The 19341-nt window shown below is 36.7% G+C and overlaps 1 protein-coding gene across 7 annotated transcripts in view; it reads right to left on the reverse strand.

Moving 5' to 3' along the window:
- TMEFF2 (transmembrane protein with EGF like and two follistatin like domains 2) overlaps nt 1-19341 on the reverse strand; it is a 610527-nt gene that overhangs the window by 540612 nt on the left and 50574 nt on the right. The window contains exon 2 of one of the 7 annotated variants that reach the window (XM_069022016.1): nt 6519-6640. The exons of the other annotated variants lie outside the window; for them this stretch is intronic. The gene's annotated coding sequence lies outside the window, so the exon portion shown is untranslated. The remainder of the gene's footprint in view (nt 1-6518; nt 6641-19341) is intronic. 7 annotated transcript variants of the gene reach the window in all.

Raw genomic sequence — 19341 nt, forward strand, 5'->3', positions numbered from 1 at the left:
GTAGTGCAGCTCTTTAGGAGAGGATCAGGTTTGCAGAGAGTCATGCTCAAATACTGTCAGCTCTAAATAAGCATTTTTCAAAATCCAGCACACCACCCTCCTTGTCAAATTAAAGAAAACCAGTACAAGTTTGCACAGGAGTATCTGTGAATGAAAGTGAGGAAATTACCTTCGAAGACTCAGTCTTTGATCAACACAAAGCAGTATGAGAAACAGGCACTTGCAACAGATCAAGAACAGGGAATTATATTAATCTCCTTGAAACTGGATGACTTTGGGAATGAGCAGATATTAAAAAATAGCAGAGAGACTCCCTCCAGAAAAACATTCAGAATTGTACGGAAATAGTTGGAAGATAAAAACATGTTTGCCTTAACTATTTCTCCAGTAAAGGTGGTCAGAAATTTGAAATATTGAAGAACATTCAGCTGAAAAGTTCAGCAAACAGAAAGGGTTTTGCCATGTCTCTATGCAGAGGTACATAACACTGAAGAAAAATCATGAAGCAAATAATGATACTTCTTGGGACTATATACGAAATTATTTTTACATTTCAGGTTACAGCACTTCAGCTTTTGGCTTCCCTTGTCTAAAGCTATTTTATGACTCTAAATGAAAATTTATATTTTTATCAGGATGGTTACACAAGCAAGAAATTAAACTCTCTTCAACTTTGGCAAATAAGCCTCAGAAGAACTCTTCAAAATCTTATGGATTTCTGTCTACCAGAAGATTGTGACAAACACCACTTCAAGCAGAGTAACTAAAAATGTAATAAAGATAGTTCAAAAAAACCCAACCATACTTCCAGAAGATGTCTTCCACATTTTCAGTTTTTCAATATTAAACAATGTAGAGACACATTTCCATGAAAAAAATAAAGAAAAAATACACTTGCATTGGTGTTTAAGCACATGAGAAACCATTTAAGACTTACCATTTTGAGTCCATTTTTATAAGGAACAAAGTGTACCCTACTGAAAACACAGTAAGGAAGGGAGTCGAGACTGGGCACAAAGGTTACAAGAAGAAGGGCAGATTTTAGCAGGATGAAGACAGCAGCTTTAATCCTTCTCCAGTGCTGGTGCCCTGTCCACACACTTCCCCCGAATGGTTGACATGCTCCATATGGACCCTGGGCCATGTTTGATCCCCCTCAACCTGCCAGGAGTTCTCACCTGCCACCCTGGGCAGTCATGCCAGGACTCAAGAGCAAACTGGCCTAGCCAAGGACTTCCTCCCCATAAGTGGACTCTGCATCCCCTGAGTGCAGAGAATGTTACTGGGTTGCTGAGATAGAGCATTCACTTTCAGATATAAAACCCAGCCTAGCTTGTAACCATAGCCTTGCTATTTTCCTGCATTCCAAAATGTATGTGGGAAAATTGTGGTACACTTCTACTATTTTGTATCATTTTACTTAGTCCTACTAAATATATTTCATAGCTTTTCCAGGACTGGGGATGAGGACAGAGGTCATGACAGAATTTTTGAGAAATTAAAAGGATCAGACACACTCAGTCTGAATAAGTTAATATGCTTCATATCTCATTTAGTTATTGATCTATTTTGTCCTTTGGATAGGGGAAATTTTAAAAGACTTTCTGGGCAATCTATAACTAGGTATAGCAAATAAGGTTATGTTCTACACCATTTATTTCTAATTTCTTCTTGTTTAAGAGTATCTCATTACTGAAGAAATTAAGACTGATCCAGCTGAGGTAAGATTAGATGTCAAGAGAAACCAGAGCTGTTAGTAGTGACTACAAGCTTTCTTTAATTACCAACTACCCAGGTAATATAATAGAAGTACTTGATAATAGGAGTTAAGCTGTTGTTGTAACTCTGTTTGGACTGGAATTCTTTTCCAGGATAGCTTCTGTTTGAAATGAAAGGCCCAATTACCCAAGATTTAAGAAGCAGGTGTCTGTCCACCATTTTACTTGAATGGCAAGATTAGAAGTATAGGGAAGAAACCTACCAATCATTATTAAGAAGTGCTGAAGTATAGCTGTCTGTCTGCACACAGACCTTACAAATATTTCTCTTTCTGTTTCACAGAGTTTGCTGGTCCTTCAATAAATTAATAAACTTAGCAGTAATTGAAAGCAGTTATACCCTTGACATAAATATTTTTCATTTTTTTACTAAATTCCCCAAAATAGGTCTTTTAACCATCACTCAAGAACATTTTGAGGTTTCATTTTCAACACCGACAAAAATTTTAAATATTAGTCTGATAAACATTTCAAAATTTTGTTTTAATTTCTGTTTTTGTTTTAATTTGTTTTGCATTCCACATAAAAACTTTTGTGGAAACATTACTGAATATGTTAAAGATTTAACTCCCTATAATGAGTGGTAGTGGATATACCACCAGACATGAGAAATAACATCTGACTCCACAATTTACAGGTAATCTACAAAAAAACTATCAGAATACAGGATTTGGTAACATCTCCTGTTCACCTTCCCCTTCTAATTTCCCAACTCAAAGTAAACACTAGCTGGATAAATACACAATAGTAAACAGTTTTGCTCAAGCAGTTGTGTTTTGCTTTTAGAACTCCTTCAAACCTATAACATGAAAACAATCAAATAAACCCAGCAACACCATCAAAAAAAGAAGACAATTACTGAATAAGGACCTGGAGAAATGGCTTGTTCTCTAAGCATGCATGACAACACTAAAAACTACCATGGACATTTACTTCAACTTGAACGCACACTCAATTTTTTCCAGCTGTGAGAGAGATCTTTCCAAGATCTAGGATGTTGACAAAGAGATGGGACAACCAGTCGTGGAAAACTGTCATAAAGCTTAAGGTTTGGAAAAAACAGGACTTGGTCTTCCATTTTTGCAAAACAACAAAACTGAGCTGAAATCAAGAAAGTAAAGTTATGACAACAAATGAAATCAGAATGCTAAATCATAGAAAATCAATGTAGGAATTACAATATAAAGACAAACAACTCCCAGCTTACTGAATATTTAAAGTGAACATCCTCAAGTATTGACATATTTCTTAAAAATGGCTAACTTGTCACAGCATTTCTTGGAGACATATGGAAAACTGTTCTTGCTTTATTCCTGCTAAAATTAAAGTCCCTGCTCCAGTAGGGGAGCACAAAGAATCACTGTGCAGCCCACATGGAAAAAGCAACTGTCTGGGCAAGATACTCTATGAGAAGATATGATATAAATTAATTACTCCCTGGAACAAGCCTTGTGAGGAGACACAGTCACGTGCACACAAGGCCGATGGAGAAAAGTATCAATAAGCTCAAATATATTTCAACTATTCCTTACTAACAGAAAAAGTATCAACATTTCTTGAAATTGGTCAGGACACCAGGGCCTGGAGGATACCAACCCCTCTGAATGTAGGCTTGACTTAGAAGAATTGAAGATACCAGTTATTAGTATTGAGTACCAACTGCCCATCCCTATGACAGTGGCAAGTCTTGGGTACAGTTTCCCTCAGGTGAGTGCACAATTTCCCCTTCAGGGTTTCTTTGGTTCCATTTAAACCTCATCATCTTATAAAAAAAAAAAAAATTAACTGGGGACATGGGAGTAGACCTGTAACATACAGTAGTGTTTGGTAAAGAGGTTGTTCCCCTGGAGAGAAATAAATGTCTTTTTCCTTAACAAGGACTGAAGATCATTCTTAGATAGAAGTGGTATTGTCAAAGGAAAAGCCAAAGCTGATGACTAAGCCAATTAATGTCCATTATGCTCAGTGGTGTTTAAGAATGTCCATGAGATTCAGTTACGGGAATTCTTCAGTACAAAGCAAAGAAAAATCCCAAAACCAACAAACAACAACAAAAATTGAACTAAAAAACAACAACAGCAAAAAAAACCACTACCCAACCAACAAAAAATTGCTCAGATAAACATAGCTAAAAATAAAAAAACACCTCTGAATATTTTTATTCATTTTTTAAAAAAATATATTTCTGCAAACCAAACACATAGGTGAAAAATTGCTACAAATAAAAAAAGCTGATTATTGCTAACCACAATAATCACAAAATTCTTAATCTGCACTCTGGTATATGCATGTGCAAATATGTATAAACTAAAAAAACCCACAGTAAACGTGGAAAAAATATGGCAGTGTATTGGGTGAGGTGCATATTTCCTTTAGAATGTATTTCCATGAAGACAGACATTATAATTGAAGCTTCAGCTATGCAAGATTTAGGAAAAACTGCTGCAAATAAACCAGTATTTTCCTATTTTTTATTCAATTTTTAATCAAACATAGGTCACAGGTACCTTCCCAAATCTACCTTAATTTCCCTGAGTGTAGTCAGGTACGATCTCAGAGGACACATAAAACTGAGAAAAGGGGAACTGAGTGTATTCCTCAGTACAAAACTGTGTATGTCAGCAAACGCCAGGGTAAAAATATCGCGACCATACAAGATTAATAGAAAGGAATCCAACACTGAGATTAAAACTCTCCACCTTGGCAAACAAAAATGTCTTCTACCTCCTGCTCACAATTTTTGTCACTTTTTCTTCTTCTTCAAATATCCACAAAACCAAAAACCATAGGTGAAGATAAATCCATTACCATTGGAGAGCAGCACAGCTTTAGCACACAAAAGCCCTTCAGTTCTCAGTTTTTTGTTGGGATTTTATTTTTGTTTTGGGGTGTTTAGTCATTTGTTTAAAAAAAAAAAATCTTTCCAAATGGATTCCTACCTCCATAGAAAGTACTTTCTACGCCACTTGTCTGGCTTGTCTTACACATATCTTACAATATAATGTTTTGTAGGAGGACCTCCCTCTGAAGCAAAATTATACACAATTATCAGAGCTTGTAAGTCTCCCTAGTTCACAGTTTCTTCTCCTTACAGAATTTCTAGAACCTAAAGAACAATATTTTAAAATATAGCTCAATACTGACATTGTAGAATTTATTTCTGCCTCTCAGCTGATATCCCCCCATTCCAACAGAACTGCAAACCAAATAACCTCAACAGGGAGCAATGCACTGCACCTGCTGAAGCTCTTAATGCGAATAACAGCGTTCATTTTTGTGCTGTTATTCATCACAATCAGAGCACATCTTTTTTCTCTATGGTTAGATATACAGATTCACAAAAACATTATATCTCATAATGGCAGAAAAAAGATATCAGACACAAGTGTACCTATGAGAATATACTTCTATTGTGAATACAAAAGAGAACTACCAATAAGTAGTAAGGAAATGACAATACCCCATTAGAAGACAGAAATTATGGAAAATTCTGGGGTTTTTTTCAACTGCAAAAAGGATCCTCACATTGTCTGACCATGTGGTCACCACAGCTGTCTAAGCCACATCAATATCAGAGTGAGACACTTCTCCAAAGCTGATTCAAAATACATAAATTACAGCACACTTATTTTCTCGTCACAGCTTAGGCTGACTGCTAAAGTGCTGTTTATGCATGGAATAAGCTATTGGTGCTCTAAATTAAACTGCAGGTTCTCCCCCTCCTTACTGACTGACTACATCCAGGATGTAGAGACACTAAGGCTCCCTGCTATTCTATTTTTTTCTTGGCCACAGCATGGGTAAAACCTACATCTACTAAAGAAAAGTCTTTCCAATGATTCATTTTTCATTTGCTTTAATAGGAACATGTACATAAAAATAATAATAAAAAAGGGCAACAAAATAAAATACTACAAAGATGATGCAATTATCACCTTGGGAGTAGGAGAAGGAATGAGCCAGACATGACAGATGTGAGCTGCATCAGTTAGTGTCTAGCTACCAGGCTCCTGGATTCTGAAATAGTGAAAGAAGCCTAACAGATTATGACTGGAAAGGTAATGGAAAGCAGACACGAACCTTTGATTGATGGTTAGCTATAGTACTAAACTCAGACTTCAGAAAGGATGAAGAATATTTAATTCTTCATTAAAATGGTGCTGAGAGAATGGTGTCAAACTCAATTCACAGTATTTTAGCTAATTACAGTCACACATTTAAAATTACTACAACTGTGGGGGAAAAATTGAAATTAAATTTGTGTAGGGAAGCATAGCAGTTAAACAGTGATTATCAAGGAAAATTATGTGGCTTTTGGGAAGTACTGAAAGCACTGATCCCAAATAACTTTCCATTCATGGGTAAAAGACTATGCACATTTTATAGTTCCGTGGAGTATTACTTTGTCTTCAGTGAGAGGAATGTCCCTTAGCATTCCAGGGCAAAGCCCACACATCCTGCTCCAAGCAGCAGATTACTGGAAGTGAACACAACAGAACCATGAGCCTGCTCTGCAGCAGACTATGCTTTTATGCAAAACTGTTCAGAGTGACTCTTACAACCTCTATTGAGACAAGTGAAATCTTCTTTTCCTGTTCTGCTGGCAGTGGCTGTGTCTGCACAGGCAGACAGTGCAGCGCAGGAGGAGCAGAGTTGTGGAGAAAAACACTCGTGCCAAGGACTCAATTCTGACATGACATGCATTTTTAAAGATTTTACTTTAAGTTCTCTACTCCCTACCTCTGACTGGATGATTGCTGGGGTCAGATGGAATTGTTTGCCTACTTTGAGCCTATTTGCATTTAACTCCAGGTCAGAAGTGAATCTTCCAGCTGCTTCCTCTCACTGTGCTTCAGTTCATCCTGCAAATGGCCATGGGATGTAAAGAGAGGATGTGTATCAAGTTAAACTTTCAGTCCAGGGGGGTATCTGATGAGCCCCAAACACCAACAGCTATTCAGGACAGGACTATAAGAGATATAAAAGAAAAGATGAAATCAAGACAAACAACTGAATAGCAACAGGCAGTGTTTCTGGATGAAAAGCTGCTTCTGCAGATCACATCCTCTCTGATGTTTGAAGCAATGTTATGCAACATACAAGAAAGACACAGCCTGTGGCAAACAATGTCAACATGATGAGCAGCTTAAAGAAAAAAACAAAACAAAAATGAAACTTTTTTAATTAATAATTTCTGGGGTAGAAAGAAGACATTTTTTCAGCTGCACTGTTTAATTGCAGAACCAACCTGATGGCAAAAGTTTTCAAGGGAAAATATAAGTAGCACTGATTCAAAAGGCAAATAACTTCTGTTTCCCTCCCACCAAGTAAGCAATAGCTTTAAAGCTATATTTAGGCTTTAATAAAGCCATTTCCCAATCTGAATTTTATAGTGAAAACAACCACCAGTGTTTAAGTTAGGGAATAATGGAATAGGGAATAATTTAAGCTGGAAATCTGACTGAATCTAACAAGCCCCTGATAAATGACATTCAATTATCTTTTCACAGTGGACGCTCCCATTGTTCAAGTTCTCTCCTGACTTCCACCTTTTCCAAATTTATAATAAATTTGTGAGAAGAGAGACATCACCCATCAGGCCAATGGCCCCTGTGAGTTTTTCAGGAATCTTTCTACTATTAACTTTCTACTCCTATGTATAGTCCTCTTCTCACTTTTGAATTAATAGGAATAAACTCAACCAAAGGCAACTCCCTTTTTTTTTTTTCCTCAGCAAAAGCTGTATTATTAATTCATATTTTGGTGTCAAAAACTTAATAATGTTGGACAAAACAGCTGTCATATCTTCTGCCCCAGTGTTTAATGTCCTTATCAATGATCTGGACAAAGGAATCATTGAACACTTGAGACTGCATCTTGAGTAGTAAGGCCCTCACTTCAAAATGGCATTGAGGTGCTAGAGTGAGTCCAGAGAAGGGCAACAGAGCCGGTGAAGGGTCTGGAGCACAAATCTGATGAGAAGGAAGCAGTAGAGTCACCATGTCTGGACGTATGTAAAAGATGTGTAGATGTGACACTCAAACATGGTTTAGTGGTGGACTTGGCATTGTCAGCTTAATGGTTGCTTGAGGATCATAAAGGTCTTTTCCAACCTAAATGATTCAGTGTTTGTGTGAATGTCACCAAGAGTGAAGTCAAAGGTCTCCCTTAGGTGAAACAATAATGCTGTAATAACTATCAGCTACATTTGACACAATCACTGACTATGCAGAATCAAGTCTTTCTGAAAATGTACAGCCTCAAATGATAATTAAAGTTATTTACTTCAGAACATTCATCCTAATTCTGTCTCTGCTCAGGTATTCAAGGAAGTGCCTGAGCATTTGAATACCCTCAAGAAGTGTATTGATAAAAGGAGTATATTAATACAAATGAGAAGCTCTTGATGGCCAAAGCAAATTGTTACAAAGCACCAAAAATAAGTATCAGTTCTTTTACTATCTCTCAGTTCTACTTATATCCTGATGTTGATAAATGATAAAGAACAACCTTTTTCAGTAGATAAAGTAGTTAACACGACAGTCATGTTTTTTAAGAAATACTTATTGGGAAAAGTGAGTCCTTCAGGAGAACGTACGTTTTCATTTTTTCAGTAAAATACAGGAACAGAACCACTTTTGTTCTGTTTGCTGTTATTTTGGTGAGTTTTTTGTTTGGGATTTTTTGGTTTGGGACTTTTTTTTTTTTTGCTTTAATTCAAATATCACTGATTAATTCTTGGCAGACAGTGCAAGTACATTTTTAGTGACATTCTGAATTAAGTGAAAATTTCAAACATCCATAATTCAGAAATCTCAATTCCTTAGACATCCATTTCAACATCAAAATATTTACCCTATTTTATTTTAAAATAACTTTCAAACTTCACTTTCATCATTAATCTATTTTTTCTCTAAAGAAATATTGCATGAAAACCACTTTTTAAATGAACCTTGTAACCAGGAGAATACAGAATGCAGAATAATGCAAGCTCACGGAAAGGCTTCTGAGGTTATGCAGAGTCTTTGGGAACCTGGAAGTTCTTACTTTCAAGATAAATGTACTGGTTTTAGCAAAATAAGATTCTACAGTTGCCTGTCCCCTGGCACCTTGTAACTATAACTGGACTGAGCAAATTAAGCTTGACCACCACTGAGCTAAGGTGTGCATCTTTTAATTAGATAGCATGGGGGTGATGGCTACCAGCCTTGTGGGTAGACCACAGTTATTGTGCCATTCACCCTTTAGAATATTGAACAGTGCTATGAAATGCTAAAGGGTCTAAAAATCACCTCGCAATTATAAAAGGCATTTTATCCTAAAGTAGTGTTTAAGGGACTTCACAGTGAAAGTAAATAATCATCTGAAAGAGAAGAACCAGTGGACTCATCAAAATGCAAATAACAAATGCGAGGAAAGTACAAAATAAGGCAGTTCTGTTTCCACATTTCCTGAAACTGTACCAGATGGCCCAGTGCTTGCCTTTCATTAACTAGTGTGCTGGGATAAAGCTGTGTTAATTAAATCACTAAACTACCACTAATTCTCTGTTATTTACTAATTCAACAAATTTAATTTTTTTTTGTTTCGTTCAATACAGCAAATTCTAATTAAGTCTTGTAAAGTTGAAAGGATCAATAATTAAATAAAATAGATGAATAATGATATGTGGTTGTCTGTTATAGCATTAGCCATAAAATACAAGTTTGAGGCACAAACTAGCTCACATGGAAGGAATATTTCGCACTAAAGAGACCCAGTGGAACAAAATATTGAAGGAAGAACTTTCTAATATACTTGCTAGAGCATTACAAATGCTGCCAACATGCTAATCGAGATGCAGGCTGCTTGGCACTGAGCTGTGCAGCTTTTCCCTGAGATAAGCTCAGATCAGGACAGGCTTCCCAGAACCTGGCTTTGGGGCCACCAAGGTACAGAGCTTCAGCTGCCCTGTACCAGCCAGAGGGAAACACACAGCACTCCAAGCTGTGAAGAGCAGATCTTGTCTCTGCTCAGGTTCCCTTCACCTCAGTGTCCAAGTTTTGTCTGAAAAGCACCTTGAGTGCCCAGTTACCCTTTCCTCCCACGTGACCTTTTGGGAAAAATAGCCATTTGAGTGCACCAGAACAAGCCACCAGCTGTCCTAATTATTTCTAGCAGGACGGGAAATTCAAGGGCTCATTTGAGTGTTTCCCTCCCTTTGCCCTCTGCTTACAACAAGCAATCCTGAGAGATTTGTTAGGAGCTGTTCCTTTACTCAAGCACAGTCAGTTAAGAAGTTCTCTCTTTTTAAGATGATAAAATTTGAGAGCAAGGAGAAAATAAAATAAACAAATCTGTTGATTCCCATGCAAGGACTCAAGCAGCTTTCTGGATCCCTGCTGAGGAGGTACAGCAGCATTGGGACACAGTCCCAGCACAGCAAGCATACAAAACCCTGGAGCCTAAAGAGTGAGGAGCGGGAAGCAGAGGACTGCTCCTATTCCAGAGGGGCTAGCTCATATTGCTTAAAGAGTAACACAGCACAGCTCAGGGTCCATGTTTATCCAACGTATTTGAATTCCTCAAACAAACAAAAACCTTCTTGCAGCTGGGGTGCCAGCCTACTTCATAGCAAAAGTAAAGTCCTCAGAAAATATTTGTGAAATCGCAAGAAATATTGGGAATTTCTTTTGTCATTCTACACGTTTTTGAAGGAAGAGAATTGTGCAGAAAACTGACACTTCAAGGAAAAAATAAAAACCCAGAATCAAAACAATTATAATGATTACAACTGACACTTAGTGTTTGCATTCCAGCTCCATCCACAGCCAGTACCCTTTTATTATTCTATCATATGAGGGAAAACATTCTGCCACTAAAATGCCTTTAAGACTGTCTAGCACATGAAACCAGTGCAAATTTACCCACCAATACAGGAGAATCTTCTGTCAGGAAACACAAATCATTGTTAAGCAAGGAATCCTGCTTAAAAACCTGTTTTCCTAAAAGAGAGGATTGTATTGGGCACTGTTGAGTGGACAGTGGAAATAGAACCCAGGGTTAATTACCAAGGTTTCCCTAGAAAAGAAAGATTATCAGCAGCACAGAGAATGGATAACTACTTCCTTTGATACCAGCTGTGGCACTAATACTCTCAGAAGGTTGGCAAACAACCCTCCATCAAATATTCATGCCTAATGCTCATCTCTGTGTATGACAGGTGTAACTAACCTGTCCAGCTTTTAATTCTTCTCATATTTGTTCTTATAATTCTCAATTAAGTAGTTTCTTGAAACATTCCCCTGTGAATTAAGCCAGTGCCAAAGAACTGGAATCTACACTTGTTCTCTTGCATCACAATAACAAATTATTATTTGATTCCTAAGAAATGGTGAGATTCTAGAGGTATTTTGCTCATATCTGTTACTGGGGCTTTTCTTAATGTGATATACATGTATAGGACACAAGAACACCACTTTTCTACTGAGACTTTAGTGAAAAGAAAAGCAAGAGTAAGCATCTGAATTACACAAAAGGATGATTTCTTTGGACAGTTTCTCATGCTGCCGGTTCAAGAATCTGAGTTTGGAGGGACCTGTGTGGCCCAGAGCCTGCTCAGGCAGATCAGCAGACTGCTGAACTGTCCAGCCCTTGGATAAAGCACGTGGCATTTCTTCCTCAATCCTTCTGAAGCCCTGCTTAGAAAGCACACTCCAGGTAGCGGCTGAGCAATGACTCACAGCTGAAACACTGATTAAATCTCTAATGAGAGCCCTTTTGCCTTTGAGGGCAACGTATCAGCCCTATCCTTCCCTCTCAACCCTGACAGGGTTCAGGCTATAGATCATGCTCCTGTCCCCAGCAAAACCAGGGCTAAGTGGGTCAGATGGGTTAACTCTCAACAAAACTCACATAACTACCTAAAAGTTACTTTTTGGCTGCATCCTGTGCTGATAAAAACATTGCAGAGCATCCATTATCAGAGTTGATGCATAAACCTCTTTTAACACACAGATATTTTCAGAGCAATTGAGAAGGAAATACACCACAAAACAGGAACCCTGACAGCTTTTATGTTGGATTTAACTGAGATAAATAAAAGTTGTAGCTAATTTCAGTTATAGTAACTTGTGCTTCTTAGTTTTGTTCTCTTTTTTTCATATTTACCTAATTAAGCATAAAGTCTTGATCAGAAATTTTTGTTTGGTTGGGGGTTTTTTAGTCATTCCTTTTTAGAAAGGATTGATTAACAACTGCACCCAGGCAAAGCAAGAAGTTCAGCAGTCAAACTCCACTCACAGTCAGATAGCTCTTGTTTTAAGAGAACACAGCTGATAAACTATGTACAGACAACACATATACGTGCAGACATATACACAGAAACAAAATCTTCACTGAAGCCTGAATTCAAGTCACAGCACCCAAAGTAAGAGCAATTTAAATGTGCCACTTTTCCATCAGCCAGCACACAATGATGAAGCAAGGCTGATCCTGTTGCTTTCTGACTGGTGTCATTTTTGTTCAGTTTCCTCTGGAAAAATGACTTGCCTGGATGTGTTCCTCTCTTGGGAAGAAATCATGCAAGGAGGTGAAAGATCTATAATTATACTTTCTTCTAATTGTTTACGATGCTCAAGCTGAACTGTACCTCTTAAAGGAGCTTAGGTGGTTCACAGTCTTCAAGAGATTATGCTCTACTGAATATCAAATAGCAAGTCTAAAATATTCCTCACCTGTTCCAGGACCCCAGCAGACAAGCTTAAAAAGGCTCAAAACCCTATTTTCAAAACAGGGTTTCTTTGTAGGTTGGTGGATAGGTTTTTTTCACCTGTTTATCTTTGAGATTTTTTTTTGTGCAAGAAGAAAAAAAAAAAAAAAGGAGTATATTTGATTTATTTATTTCTTACTACTGTTCTGGAATTGAGAATATCAAGAAGCTAAGCTTGAGTGACTGGAGAATATTTGCACCAAGTTGTGTCTGAGAGAAAAATCATTTGTTCTTGTACAAAAAGAAATAGGTCAAGTCAAAAGCACTTCAGAAGGACAGCAATAGGCATTTGGAAAAACACTTTACATTTCTTGTAGAAGATATGTGGAAGAGGAGAACGAAAAATTAGATAAATTTTACTATTGTTGACATGCCCTGATAGAAGGAAAAACAAGCCAGGGATAAAATGAAATCAATCAAAAATAATTCAATTATTGAGAAAATAATAGTATTGAACAGGCATAGTATGCACTCAAGGTGCTGTAAAACAAAGTCTAACACATTCCTGGATAAATTAAATGGTCATAACATATCATAAATTTGGGGGTTTTAATCTTCAATGTATTTGCAATTCTTTTAAATCTGAATCCTTTAAATTTACAGTAACTTGTCTGGAGACATTACACTATCTGTTACTACACTTGCCAACTGATTACCACATATTATCAGGTATTAAATTTGATCTGTGTAGAACTACAGAATTCTGTTCTTCCTCTGAAATACACTTTTTGTGGAACACTTTTTCCACAATTATCAATAGTACTCCTCAAGAGCAGAAATTGCATTTGAACCCTAAATTGCCTGGTTTCCTATTTCTTGATTTTAGACATAGCATTTCAACTTGCTCATCTCTAGAGAACAGGTAAACAAATTAAAGGCCTAAGTAAGTTATTTAAATCCTACCATTTAAATGTCCAAACCCTCCAGTTTACCAGGGTCTGTAAAGCAATAATGAATAAATCTGCCTTAATCACATTGTAGTCCACTCTTACAGCTTGGCATTTCCTGCTGTCTTTTTGCCATGAGCTTTTTGCAAGGAATAATTATGCTTTTGTACTGCTATCAGAAAACTAGCAATATGTAAAACTTCCCTGTATGCACCAGAGTCCAGGAATTTCACAGGCACAAAGCACTGTGGGTACCCAAACTGTCCTTGTTTCCACATCTCTTTTAGAAATGTAAGTTTCAACTAAACCCAAGTTTTTCCTACCCTGTAACAATCTGGTTTATTAATCTTCGACCCAATGCACCCAAACCTTCACTTGCTGAGTCAGCTGCCTGCAGTACCATTCTCATCAGATTTTTAATGCATATAGTGATGCTATTGGCTCCTTTGCAGTCTCAAACAGTAGCTCTGACTTTTTTTCCCAAACAATGAAGCGTAATTTTGAACTTTGGATACCTTGCTAATAGGTCCCTAGACATGTAAAACTCACTGGTAGTCCAGAAATAACATGTTATATTCATTAAACTATCCAAAACTTTTCACAATAAATTTTACATTATGCACTATTTCAACACACTAAGCAGCAAGTAAAAATTCAAACCTAAGGGCTGAACCCACCCTTGCTACCTTTTTGCTTATTCAGTCACAATTCTCATCCATAAATTATCTCCTACCTTCAAATATTAAATGAATGTACACAACCTTCTCTTACATATCTTTCTTTGCCAGTTCATCAATACCCACTGGTGCTATTTAAAGACCAAGATGGAAACTAAATCCATACCCATCCACCAGCAATTCTGCCACAACAAAGCAGATGGGAAACAGATTCTAAGAGCACTGTGCACAGTAAATTAAGATGTTTATTCTGAGGGGATTCATTTTAAACATGGATCCCACACAAACAAAAAATAGGTACCTCAGGAAATGCAACACACAATGTAAAGTTTACTTTTCATAAATTGCCCATTTCCTAAGTCTGGCAGATTTGTTACTGAAAAATCTACTTTCCTTGAGAAATTGTAGATTCACAAAAATGAAGAAACTTCCTGGACTAGTAAAACCACATTCATTGTGGAAATACTGCAATTGGCATTTGATCCAAAATTTTACCTGCTCTCCCCATCCTGAGTTTCTTATAAGAATTACAGAAGATATTTGGGTTTGCTAAAGTTTCATACAATAATATGTAATAAAAAATTAACTGTATTTTCAGAGGGAGATGAAAATCTTGAGCTAGAAGTACAGGTCTGCAAGCAACAGCAAAAATTAACAGTAGATTTTAGAGGATAGATTAATTAATTTTTTTTCTTCCAAAGAGAAATATGATAGGACAAAAATTTTAAAGTCTAATGCAAGTCTAAACCCAAAACTCTAACCTAAACAATTTTCTTACCATTTCTAATTAAACTATCCCCTCATGAACGTACTGGTACAAAGAATTTTTAAAGCCAAAATGCTGATTTTAGGAAAAAAAAAAAATTATTGTTTATATTTTTCACAGGTGGAGTCAACCACTGAAGTGCACTGCTAGCTGTTTATAAACAGCTTTTGTTAAAAACAAGCTAGTGCTGCAAATATTTTAATCGCAGGTTGTAAAAGCAGAGAGAAAAAGCAAGTTTTGTGGTGAACAAAGCAGCCTGTCATGCTATTGAGCCCCGAGGGCGAACAGAATGCTAGATGCTTTATCAAATAAAATAAAAACAGCTTGTACCTTTTTTATGTTAATTGGCTCATGATTGAACTTTAATAAACCCACAAACTCTCTTTAAAAAGTTGCCTTCCAATTTTTAAGCTTTATCTCTTTATTTGAAATTTCCTTAGTTAAATGAATTCCAGAATCAACTCAGTGCAGCGGCAGGCTTTTATTGCCATTCAGTTCTTTATTCTATTTTTAAGCATTTCAAGGCAGCATGCACATTCTTGCTCAAAATATTTTGTTATAATTTTTGTCATGCTTCTTATTTATCTTTTCAACTAGCTCTTAGGTATGTTTCTACTTTCACAGCTTGCTCATCCATAGGTGTATTATTTAAACGTCCTCTAAGACAAGCATAACTATTTTGAACACAATACAAAAGGAAAACAAGAAACCAGTGCAAAGTACTCATTTAAAAACACCCTTGCTCCAAAATTGCCTGTTTCTTGTCAACAGCTGGCACATTTAGACAACCAAAGATACCCAGTACATAAACTTCTAAAGCTACATCAGTTGAAATGCCTAATTTCTGTTTAGCTTCAGATTCATCCATTATGAGGAAAAAAATATTTTTTTCCCCCATCTACCTCTCACTAAGTCAATTTCCTGAATTAAACAGCTGGGAAATGAAAATACATGTAGTCAAAACAGAGCAAGTAACAGAAATTAACTTCCACATGAACTCTAGAAAAGCAATAAGCTTATTCAGCATGGTCCCAATAAGTGAAATAGCTGAGGAAAGAAGGGGTTTCACAAAAACTCACATATTTCTGAATGATGATATTGTAGCACCTGTGGATAACAAAAGTTATATTTAATCTCTGCAGATATATTGCATTAATGCTATTGAATCTTGTCTTCAACTCAAAGTACAGAGAAATTTTATGGAGCTTCCAATTTAATCCTACCACTGTTGACATGACTGACCACCACAATTACAGTGTCCTTAAATTAAACTATTAGAAATAATTTATTCAGTGAAAGACCAGGTAAAACTGCATCTCCTGTGTAGAAAAATGTATTCTATACTACACCCAAATTGCATGCTTATTACCACAACTTTTTTTTTTTTTTTTTTTTTTCTGAATTTCAGAAGAGTCACAGGGAGTGCACAAGGATTATGGAAAAGTTTCAGGATCCTCCCCTCTTTTTGCTCTGGGTAATATTTTTCTGGCTTCCATGCAGTTTCACTACTACCTATTTTATGAGGCACTTGACAGTTGTGTGAATTATCCCTTTGTTTTTACAGTTTGGGTATGTACTTAGCAAATTTAGATGCCATTAGGTTTATAACAGCACAATATACTTATTCTGCAGATTGTAACTCTTACTATCAATTTCGATGAACAAGGAAAACAGGTTTGTTTGGATGCCCAGGACTTTGTATTTCCTTATCTCAAAATTCTTACAAGCCTATCAGTCAAATCATTTTTGAAAAGTAGGTGTGATGGGTCTTAATTTGAAATCCAACTTCAGAAATTCTTAAGTCTTTGTGATGGGATGTGTGGTTACTGCAGAATTAAATCCAGCAAGTTCATACAGCCCTGGATTATTTTAAGATAGAGATGATGAGACAATAAAAGATCTTAGTTATGTTGTTTGTTGAATAATCCTATAAAATTAAGATTGGCACCATGAGAGTTAAAGCTTTAAAGCATTTGAGTGCTGATTTTTGTGTTCAGGGTATGAAGGCATTGTTTTCCCATGGCTTAATGCTGGGAGAAAAATATGCACTTTTTGATCTATGTAATTATTCTTTCTTACGCATCTTCCTTATACTTTGGAGAAAAAAAAAAAGACATTTTCTGAAGGTAGCATTTAATGCCAGTAATCAGCAACCATTGATGCTTCCAAGACCAGCAATTCAAACTCTCCTGAAATTAACAAAACAGCTCTGTTACAGAAACACTTAAAACAGTTTTTCCTCTAATTTTAGACCAATGCAAGCCTTAAATTGGTGTGAGTTTGGATCATCACATTATGAACATATTCATCTGCACTTCACAATTATGCATCAGACAACCAAGGCAAATATATAAGAAGTCAAGTCGACTTGTTATAAAGAAATTTAATCATAAATATAAACCAACTGCTTTTCAAACACCACCGTGTGTAAAAAATGGTCTGCACCGTTATAGATTTGCTTTTACTCTGAAATATATGTAACAACAATACTCCATTCTAAACCCATTGCAGCCAACAAAGGAACTGTTAATGTATCCCAATGACCATTGAGGAATTGCCTGTTGGCTAATCCCAACCTTATGGTAGTGAGTTTATAAGAAAAATCCATCCAAAATAATTTTTAAATAATGGTCACAACACAACTGGCCATATGTTCAGTTGTGCTTATTCTTCATTCTGTATCTGATCCCTCAGTGTTATTTGAATTCCCCTGTTAATCCCCAGTTGAATGGTGGCTGAAGGATCTGGTGTGCAGAGCTTGAAGAACCAATTTATAAGGTGATATAATTTACTAATTTCTGCATTTTTGGCTTAAGACTATAACTGCTATATGGGGAATATTTTCTGTATAAAAACATTTTTGTGCTCATTCTCTCTAATGAAGTTTATGTCATCTCATTCATAAAATGACTCATATCAAAAAGCTTGCTGGCATTAGTTAAGTTTTCTTCCATTAAAATTGCTTCCAAACTTCATTAGAGTATTTGTTGTGCACATCAACAGCAAATTATTTTAATAATTCAGTTAAGATTTCACACTGTCTATTTAAATTCTTCAATACTTCCTCAATATTAAAGAAAAAAGATTCAATGCTGTCATTATTCCGTCTATCCCAGAATGGTTGGCACTCGAATGCTTAGCCAGCCCAGAGACAGATTTACTGAGTTCAGCTAAACTGGAGACTATTAAATCCCCAAACATTAATCCTCTTTATTCAACAAGGGGTTTAGGATGAAACATAAATACTCTGGTTCAAAAAATTGTGTATGGAGTCCAAGTATAACAGAGCACATCGAAGATCATTAGAGTAATTATTTAAAAGGCAAGAATAAAAGAAAAGTTAAATGGTGAAGCTTTATCTGCCTGGGCTGCTGTACAGCACAGAAGCACAGAAGGATGAGGTAAAGAGAGATGTCCAATGGTTTCTACAGTAGGGTCCAGCTAGAGCAGACTACCAGTGATTCTGCCTAGTGGATATTCTGCAGGGATGGATATTTCACCACCTCTTCAGGGAGTCTGTTCCAGTTTTAATCACCCTTGAGGTTAAAAGAATTTTTAGTGTATTCTGGTGGGATTTCCCATTTTTTTTGATGAATGGAAGTTGCCTGTAAGACCCCAGCTCAGTTTTCTCTCTATCCTCCAATGTTTGTCTTTCTTGGTCTCAGAAAATCCCTCCAATCACCCTAGTGGCCTTCCAAGAACATAATCCACCTCTCAGCACTCTCAGATGGCTGTAACTCAGCCTTGTTATCTCTGCATCTCTTGGTAAACCACTTGGCTCTCCTCTGGGCAGCAGGGACAGCAGCACTGCCCAAAGAACCTGTGTCCATCCATTGCAGCACTTCAGCCAGGCAAGCCATATCTCCAGATTTTTGTAATCAGAGCTCTGCAACTGTGCACTGATTCCCACTCGCTTTTGTTTGCTCCTTTCATTGCGGGCATTTATGTGCAGAGGTTTGAGATGTCTTCCTGTCACCACTGCTTTCTCAAAGGAAGCTCCACAAGCTCCTCTCTCTTGCTGTCTCCCAGCTAAGTCTCTTCTCCTATCATGCCGGTGGCATGGCTGACTTTATTCTGGTCTCTAAATCAGGAAGTTTGTTTTCCTTCTCTTTCAAAGATGTATAAGGCTTCTAAATTAGGGGTTGTGTGAGGTACTTTGGAGGAGAGTGCTAAAGAAGCAGAACATCAGTGATATTTCATTTGAAAATGGCTACTTAATCTTAATATTGGATTATATTTCCACTGCCCTAAAGTATTCCTATCAAACTGTCCTAATATTTCCAGACTGAAGCAACAGAGAGTTCTTGGTCACGTGTTAACGCAAAAATATTGCAGAACTAATTCATTAGTTCAAGAGAGAATATAGCAGTATGTTTAAGCTATTCAAGAAAGAGTTATCAAAAATAAAACAAAACAAAAAAGATTCATTAACATGCAAAACCATGAGAAAACAGAAGTATATCCTTGACTCACAAAGAGTCAA

Source organism: Aphelocoma coerulescens, chromosome 7, assembly GCF_041296385.1.
Source record: "Aphelocoma coerulescens isolate FSJ_1873_10779 chromosome 7, UR_Acoe_1.0, whole genome shotgun sequence".
Classification (NCBI taxonomy): domain Eukaryota; kingdom Metazoa; phylum Chordata; class Aves; order Passeriformes; family Corvidae; genus Aphelocoma; species Aphelocoma coerulescens.